General features: G+C 38.2%; 1 long non-coding RNA gene across 1 annotated transcript in view; it reads right to left on the bottom strand.

The window, feature by feature from the left end:
• Positions 1-1024: 1024 nt before the first annotated feature.
• Positions 1025-12642, bottom strand: part of LOC130855740 (uncharacterized) — a 51825-nt gene continuing 40207 nt past the window's right edge. The window contains exon 3 of the long non-coding RNA XR_009054368.1: positions 1025-1263. This is a non-coding gene — a long non-coding RNA (uncharacterized LOC130855740). The remainder of the gene's footprint in view (positions 1264-12642) is intronic.

Here is a 12642-nt window from a genome sequence, read left to right as displayed (position 1 = left end):
TGAAACCAGACTAATTCCACCTGTGACTTTGGGCAGCTTATTAACTTATTTGCGTTGCAAATGAGTGCATCTGTAAAATGTGGATAATAATAGTCCCTATCCAGTATTTGTCACATTATATACGTGTTAGTTATTATCACTATTCTTTTTTAGTAAACATTAGCAAATATTATGCCTTCAGCCCCATAGAAGACACAGTTGAGGCAGACATGCTTGGAGTTTGCTCACATTGATACCTAGAGATATCAAACTTGATTAGGCCCTATGGAACATTTGGCCAAGCTCACCAACCAGAAAGTGACATTCGCACCAATGGTTTTGCACAACCTCCATTTTTATATGCAGGCAAAGGCAGAGGCTTTCATTTACATATTTCCCTAGACTCCTGATGGTTCTATTGTTCTATTTACACATAGCGATCTGCACCTGTATTTGCTCAACTGTAATCCTCCCTAACGAAACCACCTAAGCTGTGAGATTGCTTCAGCATAGAGAGTGATAAAGCAACAAAGTCATCAAGAACTATTAAAATTGAATTGAAACTATGGTTTAGAATAATCACAACCAAAGAATTCAAGCAGTGTTAAAATATGTATATATCCCTCATTGTACTAAGCAAGGTCCATTGCCACCCCTCATCTCCCCTCAAATCACCAATACCATTGAGTCCATGATATAACTAACCTTTCCCTGGGAGTCTGGAGCCAAAATTAGAGACAGGACTGAAGCCATTATTGCTGGTAATGATTACATGTTAATATTTATTTCATTGACTGGTTACTGCGCATCAATTTAATGGTAGATCGATGGCATCTGTGCTGAAGCTAGTAATGTTTATGCTTGTGTATTTGATCTCTTCAGAACCTCTTAGGAAACAAATCATTCGTAACCCCCAAATTAAGCACAATTTCTCAAATGCAAATGCAATATGTGTTACCTTCCCTAATATACTTTTAAAACTGACTCTAATGTAAAAAGGGTTTAACAACTCTGAATGAAAGACTGAATAAATGTAGCTCTAATATATAGGATTCTAACGTAGAGAGTTTTCCATTTCTCATTTCCAAAATAAAACTTACATAAAGAAAACAAAAATGCATCCTCTGTGTGGATAGTCTATTGACATCTTGGAACCATTTCCATACCCTTCTTTGTTCTTTCCTGTAGTGCAGGAGCTGAAGGCCTGAAAATCACATTTCCAATGTCTTTGCCACCAGGTTCCAGTTTAAGATCTGTGAATTGAGATCCTTGTGTGAGATTTGCCTGGGAAAGAGAGGAAGAACCACATCACTGCTCGGTCATGGCTGGAAGGCACTGGACTTCAACAGAGGTCCAGAAGACAGATGTGAGGATTTTGCCAGCATTTCCTAGAAACCACCTACTTGAGGGCTAGAGGCAGTGAGGTTATCAGTAGGTCATGTCCTTGAGATGCCTATCCTTCCTGATCTATGAATATTAGCAGCAGCTTCTCTGGCCTTTGTGCAATCCACTCTTCCACTGTTTTGTAAATCTCTGATCCCTTATATTAAATCCCTTCCCAATTAAACATCCTAGAGCAGTTTCTACTTTCCTTTCTAAATTCTCACTGATGCATGGTTGGTACCAAAAGTAGAAGCCAGCAGAGTCTTTTTCCTGACTTTTGACTGCAGCAACGTTTCTTTAAGCTATGTCTTCCTGTCCCGTGTGGTTTTACTCCTGAGAGATGGACAATGGAATGAGAGTGCCGCCCAGGTGCGCCCCTCTGGCCTGACTCTTACCAACCTCCCAAAGGTGATTCTCCTTTATCTTCCCACCAAGAAGCTGAATGAAGCCGGCTCCTGAAGCAGGGCAGGGACCAGGAGGAAGAAAGTGCCGTTCTAATCACTTCTGGAGCAGTGTCCTGAAATCTGCCTCCCTCCCCAACGCAAGCCTCGCCAGAATGGAGAAAGTAAAATTTTATTGTGAGAAGCCACTGAAATGTAGATATCGTTCCAGCAGCTTACTTTCTTCACTTAGTGCACAGTCTTTGAAAGCAGACACTGTATTCTACAAATTTTGTGTTTCCCACGGAGCCAAACATACATCTATGGAGAGACTTAACAGTCAATAAATACTTGCTTTATCAATGAAGAGAAAAAGAGAGGAGGATAAATATATTTAAATAAAGGCAACTTAATAATTAGGTGATCACTGGAGGAGGTTAGCTCTAATATGCAGTAGTGATCATTATGTCTATGTGTTTGAATGAGATAAATGTGCTAGCCTGCCAGACTGTGCTGAAGGCAAATGTTGTTTAATATAACATAGAGGTTAAAAGCATGGGTACTGAGTCTAAATTTGAGGTCCCATTTACTAGCTGATTATCTTGAAGAACATACATAAACTTCGGGGTTCAGTTTCTTCATCCCCCCATTTCAGCTGGGGATGATAATCACGGTGTAACTATTGTATAGGGTTGTTGTGCGGGTTCCGTGACCTCACACTTGTAGGGAACTGTGAAGAGTGCCTGGTACATCATGCTGTATTTGTTAGTACTGAATATAGAAATTTGGAAAGTTATTCTAGCTCTTCTTACCCTGGGTAATGAAGCTGCCTTTGATTCTGCTTCTTTTCTTCAATTCTCCTCCCTCCTACATTGATGGTCTTTGGTTGCCATAGATTCCTTTTGCATAGAACTCATAGAAAAATTCCTCATGTTTACAGTATCTAGATTTCTTCGATTTGTGAGAATTCTTAGTTTGCTCGCATGTTGGTTTATCATCTCACCTGTTTCATTCTTGCATTCTGACTACATTGATGTCCCAGTTAACAGTAATTGTCCCTTTTCTTTCTCAACAGTTTTAACGCTTAGTCAGGTTTTATTTTCCTAGTATGGTTTTTAAGGACTTGATGAAAATATTTAAGAAATTTTGAGTTTTTTGGCCTCAATACAATGTCTTGTGCCACGAATCTTTCTTTCCGTTTGTATTTTGTTACATGATGCCCTGCTTACCTCCTTGCTTTTTACTCTCTCTCAGTTATACATTGTGACATTCAGTGTCTGTACTTATTTGCCCACTGTCACATTATTCATCACACCCCCAGTTTTTTGTCCCCTTTTGGTAATTCTTGATGCCTACTTCAGTGACTTTTAATGTCATTTGGCTTCCCTGTCCTCTTCCTTTCATTCCTCCCCCAGGGCAGGAATTAGAGGTAATGAACATAGTAGTAGGTCTACTACTCAATATCGTGACAATCTTCAACTAAATATCACTTCTTCTTCCACCCCACCCACCCGAAATAGACACATAAACTCCCAGATGTCAGGAAAGTGGAGGGAAACGCCTCAAGAACATGGCTGGCCTCGCCATCCCTCTTATTTTTCAAATAGAGTAACAGAGACATAGGTAAGACCCTTAAGCCAAATATTATGGCCTTCCTTTTTGATTAGGAAGGATCTTTGGTTGAATTTGGTCATTGTTTATTCTTGAATTCAAAAGAGGAAGAAAGAATAGCTCATGAGGAAGAGACCGATATTCAGTACCCTGTACACGGAGTTACAAAGTAGACCCTTTACAACTTACCAATGCTTTCTTAAAAATTATATATTAAATGAGCATTTGTTAAATATATCTGGGCCTTGCAATGGCTTGGTGCTACCTTCAAGGGCCCTAGTGTCTGGTAGCCCTGGGGGAGTTGAGTGACAGAGAAAGGTAGGGGGTGGTTAGGGGTAAGTCCACGGGTACACAGTGGAAGACTTTTCGTAGTATTTGTGTTCATTAAAGCTATCTTAAATAGAGCAAACTAGGCCCCAAACAAGGAACCACTGTGTGGATGACTCTGGCCTCTGTAACCCTTTAATATCCCTGCAGTTTGTTTTCAAGTCTCTCCCTGTCATCCCTTTGGCAACGTCCTTTTGCCCTCTCTCATCATTCCCCGATGTTCCCCTTCTCCCACTGGCCACCCAGCATCCCCCTTGGCTGCACCTGTTCTGGCTGGTCCACAAGGCCACATGCTCTAAGTCTCTTTCCCCTCCCTTCTCCTCATTCCACACATCAAGCTTTTCTCACCCTCTCAGCTTCTTACTCAATTATTAGTTCCTTGAGAGAGAGAACTAAGTCTAGTCTATATTTTCCTCCTCACATACAGACCAGAGATCTCATACAGGGACACAGCACAGTACAAAGGTAGAACACATGTGCGTAGGGAGAAGGGATATTGACTTTGTCTCTCAGAATCTTGCTGGCTTACAGGTTGACTGATAAAATGTTCATGGGTAAAAATGCAATAATACTTTAGCTTCCTTAGAAAATATTTAAATATTTTTATTATGAAAATAAACATGTTCATTTTGAAAACTTTAACAGAGCAGAATTATATGAAGCTGTGACTCTCTTTTCTTTTCACCCTCTCACCTGCCCAGAGAGCTCCATTATTAATATGTGTTCTTCTAAATATGTTCTATGCATATACAATCACACAAACATATTTATAATATATGAGATGCTTTATAATAAAGATATCTATCTATATAAGTACATATAGGTAGAAAGATGTGGAAAGATGAATGTTAGTCTTGTCCACATTCTTGCACAGTCAGTACTGAACCTGACATTTCCTTATGACTCGGGCTTATCTACATGAATACCTATCACCATACACCAATACTTTCGAGCCTACCCCTTCCTGAAATCCTGTGATGTCCTCCCAAACTGCTGAGTTGGTAGATTTCTTCTAGTAGCAAAAGAGTGCTGTATTTTTCCTGTGCCTGGTTTTAGCGTGTCTCTGACTCCTGCTTAGCTATCAGTTATTGCTTTTTGTTGCTATTGGTCTGCTTATTTCTTCCTCCTAATTTTCCACCCCTAATTTATTATATGTTTGCAAATTAGATTACCAGGCTTGCTAGTGATGTGCATAAAGTGAGGGCAGAGAAATTCTGAGAAAGGGCTTCAGAGGGTCTTCTTGAGATGTGTGTACCTTTGGTCATGAGCTCTGTGATTTGAGAGTTACCTGCATAAGAACTCCATGACAGGCTGCTGATAGATGACACCAGCCAACACAACCAAGATTGTCTTAATAAGTGTCCCTAGCATAAGGCTTGATTCTGAATTGGGGAAAGTCTCTAGTTGGCAGAGACACAAAGAATTCAACTGAAAGGAAAAAAATTCCCCAAAAACCAAATAACCAAAGCTTACAAAAACAACAACAAAAATAAACTTTCCACCTCATAGCTGCAGGGTTGCTTAAATTTGAAGTCATGTAGATTGTGAAAGTAACGAAGAACCATCTGAAGAACCATCATTGGCCTCAACATTCAGACATATTAAAGGCAAAAGAAAATACACAGGTAGGGGCAGGGGGAGAAAGCTGTCAGTAGCTTTGAGCTGCCTCATTTTTTTTAAATGGAAAAATTGTTACAAATGGGTTCTTCAACATATGTTATTAATTTCATTATCCTGGCTTCTTGCCAGCTAAGCATCAAGCCCTGGTTTTTGTGATTTCAGTTGCAACTAGTAAAACTCACATGGGCATTAACAGAAACAGACAAGAGAACTTTTTTTTCCCCAAATCAACTCCAAGTGACTATTTTAAGGGATTTTATTTTATAAAACTAGTTGGAACATTTGTTTTTGTTGATGAGAAAATTATGCTCTTCTAAAATATGGTATTCCTAGCCTATACCAACTTTATTTGAAGAACCTTGAATGAATTATTTACATTTACAGATAAAAAAATTTAAGTAATGTTTTATTGTATAAACGTATAATTTATAACATTTCATATGTGATCATACAATTTTTCTTTTTCTTTTTTTACTGTCCTACATAGGGTTTTTTGATAATAATGAAGATTAGGAGAAGAAAAATGTTTTTCTTCTAGCTGAAATTGTGATAAAGCTTTACAAAGAGAAAGGCAAATTTAGTATCAAAATTTTACCATGAAGTGTTCTTTACCTTTAGAGTTAATATAATTCGATTATGAAATGTCATCATTCAAAAACAAAATGCACGGGGATTAACGTCTTCACTCATCTTTAAGCTGACATTTATTAAATGTCAGTTATAAGTCAGGAGCTTTAATAATACCATTTGCTGTTTATCTAGCATTCGTTATGTACCAAGCAATGTGGTGTTTTATATATAGTTCTTTTTAAGAAATTCCTACAAAACTTTGATCCAGATATTTCCATCCCTAACTATAAATAAGAAACTAAAATCAGAGAGAGTAAGTATGTCTTGCCCAAGGTCGTATTGCTAATAAATGTGAATGGGGAATCCAAATCCATGGGGGGCATCTGACTCTAAAAGTCAGAGTAGCCAACTGTCCCAGTTTGCCTGAAACTGGGGAGTTGCATTGGGTGAGGGATTTGGTGTCTTATAACTGGAAAATTCCTAGATGACCTCAGAGGAGTTGGTTATCAAATTAGAAATTGTCATTTTACCTGCCATGGTAGCCCTTATCTTCGTCTGCTCAGCCCCTCAGGCTCTCTTATTTCAAAGCCCATCCATTGCTTGAATTTGGCATTCTTTGTTACTTTTTTTTAATCCTGAGCAGTAGTCCTCATACTACTTTATAGTTTTAATGTTTTAAATCCTCCTAAGAACAAAGGATATTTGAAATTGATATATCCATTCTAGACTTGCATTCATTCATTTGTTCAACAACTATTTATTGAATGCCCTCCACTTACCAGGCACAGGCAAAGAAGACAGAGTCTAACTGTTGTGGAGCATATGCTGATGTGAAGGGGGACAGACAAGAAATAAATAAGTCTATTGTACATCTGCTGGTGATAGAGTATGTGAAGCAGGGTGAGGAAAATAAAGATTGGTCGTGATTTGTTATTTCATATGTTGTAGGGAAGGTGTGAGCAGTATTGAGGCAGGAGGGAGCTTGGCATGAGGGCCATGGGGCTGGAGCTGAGAAGGTAAAGGGGAGTATTATATCAGATAAGGCCTCCTTAAGGCTGTGCTAAGAAAATTATTTGGAGGCCTTTGGGAATGTGAAGTCCCTCTTTGTTTCCCTCTTTCCCTTTCTCCACCCAGAAAGCATAAAATCAGACTGCACAATTTGGAAAATTCTTCCCTGAAAGCTCTTACTTTGCAATTTGGCCTTGGTGGCCAGGATCGAGTTAGGTGTTGGCACTGGGTGCATACGAAGAACTGCAAGGTGGTGAAAAAGAATTATGCCTAAAGTTCCATGTTCCTGAATTTTACCATGATTCACAATGTATGCGTTGAGATTGGTAAAACTCAATCATCCAAGACTGAAGACTGAAGATTTCTTGGGCGACTAAATCAAACCAGACATCTATTGGCAGTAAATTCTCTCAGGTTTTTTGGGTCTTACAGTCTTAGATATGTGAACATAGCAATAACAGTGACAATAACCACATGAAAGCCTTGCGTTTGAATTGTGATTTACAGTTCTCAATGCCCTTTTCTTAGCGTTATTGTTTATTCCTTACAAAACCCAGTGCGGTAGACCGGAGGCATATCAACAATACCATTTTATACATGTTGAGATTGAGATCCACAAAATTAAAGTTAGAGGACTTGTCGGAAGTCATATTTGTGGAAGGTAGTGGAGCCGGAATGAAAGCACAGACCTTATTCTTAGTTCAATGGTTCCATGTATGGTCTGCATGTCATTTTGAAGTGATGACACTATTGGAAAGTGTACACCCAGGGAAAAGTGTCAAGTTGATGAGCACCTGTCTCCTTTGGCGATGTCAATCACCATTTCCCTGTAAAGCCAAAGTCCCTCCACTCATCCTTCCACATGAGGTTGAGTTCCATGCTCATCTTGGAAATCATTTTCGTGGTCTGAAAGGTGGGAGGGCAAGTCAGCTTTCTTAATCTCATTGTACCACTCACCTTCCTTCTGATCGTCTTCAGATTCCCATTACCCTTCCCTCAAGAGCATCTATTTAAGTTCTCTGAAAGTGAACCTACCAGCCCTTTTTTTCTCCTACTCCCACACAGGAAAAGTGAAAACATTAAATATTTCAGACACATTGGTCTCCATGGAGAAAAGTATATTACTCTCGGTTTTTCCGCTCAAATCTCATCCTTAAAAAAATCTAATTCTCACCCTGCTTCAAATTACTTCCCAACCTCTCTGATTTTCACACTCAGGTTTCTTTCAAAAAACGTTATTCTCTATTTTCTTTCTTCCTCACCCTGTGCTCCCTTTAATCAATCATTAAATATTATAATTTTTGCTGTTCAAATTGCCTTACTCCTCTCCATCCTTTGATGCTGTCCAAGTTTCAGCCTTTTTATCTTTTTTCCTTGAACTCAGCCTCTCCTCTCACTGGTGCTCCTGTCACCAGTTTCTTCCTCATTTCATCTGTCCTCACGTTGCTACAGAATGATCTTCCCAGTCCAAACCGATCACGACGGTCTCCAATGCAAAGAAACCTCTGTTGACTCTCCATGACCTGCAATATGTAATCTGAATTCCTTAGCTTGGCACACAAGACTCCTCACAAGCTGATCCAGACCTCCTTTTCAAGCTTTATTTCCTGCCTCAATCATTCTTCCTCCTCTCAAGGCTTCATGCAGGTGCAAATGCTCTTCCCTCTGCCTGGTAAACGCTCATTCCTCCTCTAACACCCAGCTCAAGGGTCACTCTCTCCCACCCCACTGTGGGATTCCAAAGTATTTTGATTATACCCGCTTCCAGCAGTCCTTGCTGCATGGCATGACCACTCGTCCCTTTATGTGTTCCTCTCCCTGACTATGCTGTGTTGGACTCACTACCTGGCACATAGTAGGTTCTTCATAAACGTTTCGGTCAATACTGATAGGAATAAAGAAATGCATGAATGGAGCAAGTGAACTAGGGAAATTTATTGCATAAATATCAGCATATATGCCCTTTGTTCACCACAAGGGAAAAAAAACTTCAACTTTACAATCAATAACTTACTTTAAAGTGTGTGCTCTGTGTGTGTGTGTGTACACATTTGCCCTAGTAACTATTTTCTAAGTGTATTTCAACTACTGTCGCTTTAGCAGCTGTCATATATGTAAATATTGCAATAAATTTAAGCTTGCAGTTTTATGGCATGAAAGTGAAAATGAAAAATTCCAGTGAAACACTAGACTGCAGCAATATCAGAGGCTAAACATTACAGATCATATCACAAGATGTAAAACCATATAAAGTAGTGAACCTTTTTTGACCTCTGACAAAAATGCACCATTAAGGGACTCATAGCTCATCGTTTCTGTAATTAAAAATAGAAGTATATCACCAACTGTGAATTTTAGTTAATCACTATTAAAATAAGAGCAATAAAATGAAATATCCAGTAATATGTGAATTGTTATTTCTCTCTTTTTTTGTATTTTCTAATTTGTCTGTAACAGGCATATTATTTTAATAATGGGACAACAAAATAACAAATAGCATACTTATATAACTGTAGGCAAAAATAGTTAAATTAATCAATGGCTAGATGTAATTTTTAGTTACTTACATTAGGTATTTCTTTGGATTTAAATTTAAATTTTTATTAAACTACAATTTAGTTTGTTGTAATTTTGTTTATTTTAAAATTATTTTTATTTGTGATAGTAACTTTGCCATGTAGAAAACACAATTATTAAGATTTGTTTCTAGATTTCTTTGATCTGTCTTTGGTCTTTAACCTAGACCACTCTGCCTTGTTATTATAGTTCTGTGTTATGCTTTTAATAACCAGAAGAGCTGATACCCCAGAATTTTTCTTTTTCAAAAATTTCTTTGACTTCTTGTCCTTTTGTTCTTCTGGACTCATGAATTTGAGAAATTCTCACTAGGATTTCCGCGATGATGACACTACATCTATAAACTTGTTTGAGAAAAACTGCCATCCTCACACATTAAGGATCTTTTTCTAACAACATGGAAATATTACTATTCTTTATTAAAATTAAAAGGTATGGTAAGGAGGTTAAAAGACGGGGTGATCTGGTCAAGACTACAGAGGAAATTTTAGATAAATGCCTGATTTCTGGATCCAAGGCCAAAATGCCAATCTCTCCATTGCCCACTCCTATACAATTAAGCATTCTCTTTCTTACTACACACATATTCTTCATGATAAAGAAGATTTTGCCTTTCTTCAGCTCTTAATTGTATATGTTGTAGATTCAGATCACTTGCATAAATTTTTGACTTTGTGTCTATAGTGTGCCCAGAAAATTCATTTTAGCTTTCATTTAAAAGGTGAAGGAAGCATCATATATCTTATAATACAGGAAGGAGATTACCAAAGGGAAAAGGAAAATGATCAAATTAAGCTAATCTCATAACTCTCTTCTTTAAACAGAGGGATAAACTAAAGCTAAAAGCGTCCAGATTTGTGAGTCAATTCGCCTCTTGCTCCTGGGTAGTTAAAGGTTGCATGTTCCTCATGTAAGGCTGGCTTCACGAAGAAAACCACAGTGAATCTATTATGTTGGAGCTCTTATTTCAGGATGTTGCTGCTAGAATCCCTTAGCGTTTTTCCTGTAACCTTGAGCCGTCCCTCTAGACGTCATTCACCAGTTACACACAGCTATACATAATCACACATTACAAAGTGAAACTTATAAAAATTTTCAATTAGATTTTAAAGCGGTATTTTTTCAAAAATATCTTCAGGGATTCTTCCCTCTAAACTTTATAGTTATTGGTTTTATTTACGGTTGTATGGAACAATTACATTTCTTAAGAGAATTTTCAGTGAACTTCAGCTTTGGCCATTTCGTCACAGTGCTAGCACAAATGTTTGACTGTTTGATTGTAAAAGGCTGAACTGCAGTCTGTGAGTTTGTCATTGCATTTTTTCTTTTTTATTGGAGGTTTTGGAAATATTATAATAACAAAAGATAAAGCATGGAAATCAGGAAACATGTGGTATCTGATGAAAATACAGGAGTTTTAAATCTTACTATTCCCCAAACATGAATTTACTTATAACCAATTTCCTTCTCATTTGGGCAAAATTACTTTCTGGCCCTTAACTAAAGATTCAGCCTTTAGGATATGCTTCACAGGGGCATAAATATTGGAATTTTATAGGAAAACAAGGTTTTTTCTCAAGTGGGATTAAAATTTTATTAATTCGTTGGATAATGACAATCCTCTTTTTTCCTCTGCTCTTGCAGTAGTGCAATAATTGCTACTCCTTTAATCTGAGAAATCATGCCTTCACTTATTTGATCATGTTTTGTGCTTATGTCATATAATCTTTGTGCCTGCCTATCAAGTACAGATTATTTAGGGTGTTGTCAGTCCATGTTGAGACCTTGGACTTTTAGAACAATGGTGATATTCCATTGTATATATGTGCCACTCAGGGCAAAAATAAAGATGCAGATGTAGAGAACAGACTTGAGGACATGGGATGGGGGCAAAGGGGGAGCTGGGACGTAGTAGAGAGTAGCACTGACATATATACACTGCCAAATGTAAAACAGATAGCTAGTGGGAAGCTGCTGCATAACACAGGGAGATCAACTCGATGATGGGTGATGACTTAGAGGGCTGGGATAGGGAGGGTGGGAAGGAGTTGTGGGAAGGAGGGGATATGGGGATATATGTATAAATACAGCTGATTCACTTTGTTGTATAGCAGAAACTGGCACAACAGCGTAAAGAAATTATACTCCAATAAAGAGGTAAAAAAAAAAAAGGAACAATGGTGAGTCAAGGAGGGGTTTTAAGACAATATATGCAGTTTAAAAAGATTATGTTTGTGGGGGCAAAATGGATTGAGGGAGACAAACTAGAGACAAGGAAGGAAGACAGAAGGTCATTGCAGGAATCTAGATGGGACATTGTGGTGGTTTAAACTGGGGCAGTGTCACAGTCCAGCACACAGTGGGACACACAGGATTGATCTTGGCAGGGAACTCTGTAGAAAGTGCAACTATTCAGAGTCATCTGCATACAGGTGGAGACTGAAGTCACAGAAGCAGAAGAGTTTGCCAAGGAAAAAAGTTAGAATAGGGCTAAGAACAGAACCATAGGGAATGCTGACTTTGAAGGGGAGGGTCAGGAAGAGGCCTGAGATTAAGAACAGGCAGAGTACTGAAGGGACCAAGTACTGACCAAGGGACCAAGTACTGACATATTGACCCAGATGAACTTCTTAGAATTCTCTTTGACAAACTTGCCTGCTGGTAGCGTCAGCATTTTTTCTTGCATTATGTTACATATCTGTGAAGTCTTCGTGCAATGAGTACAGATTAACTTAATTTTGCATATCTCATCTTAAACAGTTATAATGAAGTTGAATTCAGTATAATTATACTATACAGTATAAGTAGAAAAAGAAGAGACTAAAGACTGGAAATTTAAAAGGTAATGACTAAGGAGACAGAATGCATAAGGAGATAATGGCAGAAAAAAAGTATAGTCTTAACAATTGATTGAGATGAGGGGTACTAAACATACTCTATGGAGTTTTTTTCAAGATGGCAGCTGTAAAGAAAGAGCTTTCCCGGACCTCCCAGCCGAGATGGATTACATGCTCTCAGATACTGCGTGATTCCCCTTGGTAGCACTCCTCAAAAGTGGAATAAAATGTAATTATGTAATTCATTAATTAAAGTCTGCCCCTTCCCAGGCTGGAATATAAGCATCTGAAAGTCAAGGATTGAATCTGTATGTGATATGTGAAATAAGTTCATTCAGTAGTTATTAACT

This window comes from Hippopotamus amphibius, chromosome 6, assembly GCF_030028045.1.
Source record: "Hippopotamus amphibius kiboko isolate mHipAmp2 chromosome 6, mHipAmp2.hap2, whole genome shotgun sequence".
Classification (NCBI taxonomy): Eukaryota; Metazoa; Chordata; class Mammalia; order Artiodactyla; family Hippopotamidae; genus Hippopotamus; species Hippopotamus amphibius.
This window is presented reverse-complemented; position numbering and strand designations above follow the sequence as displayed.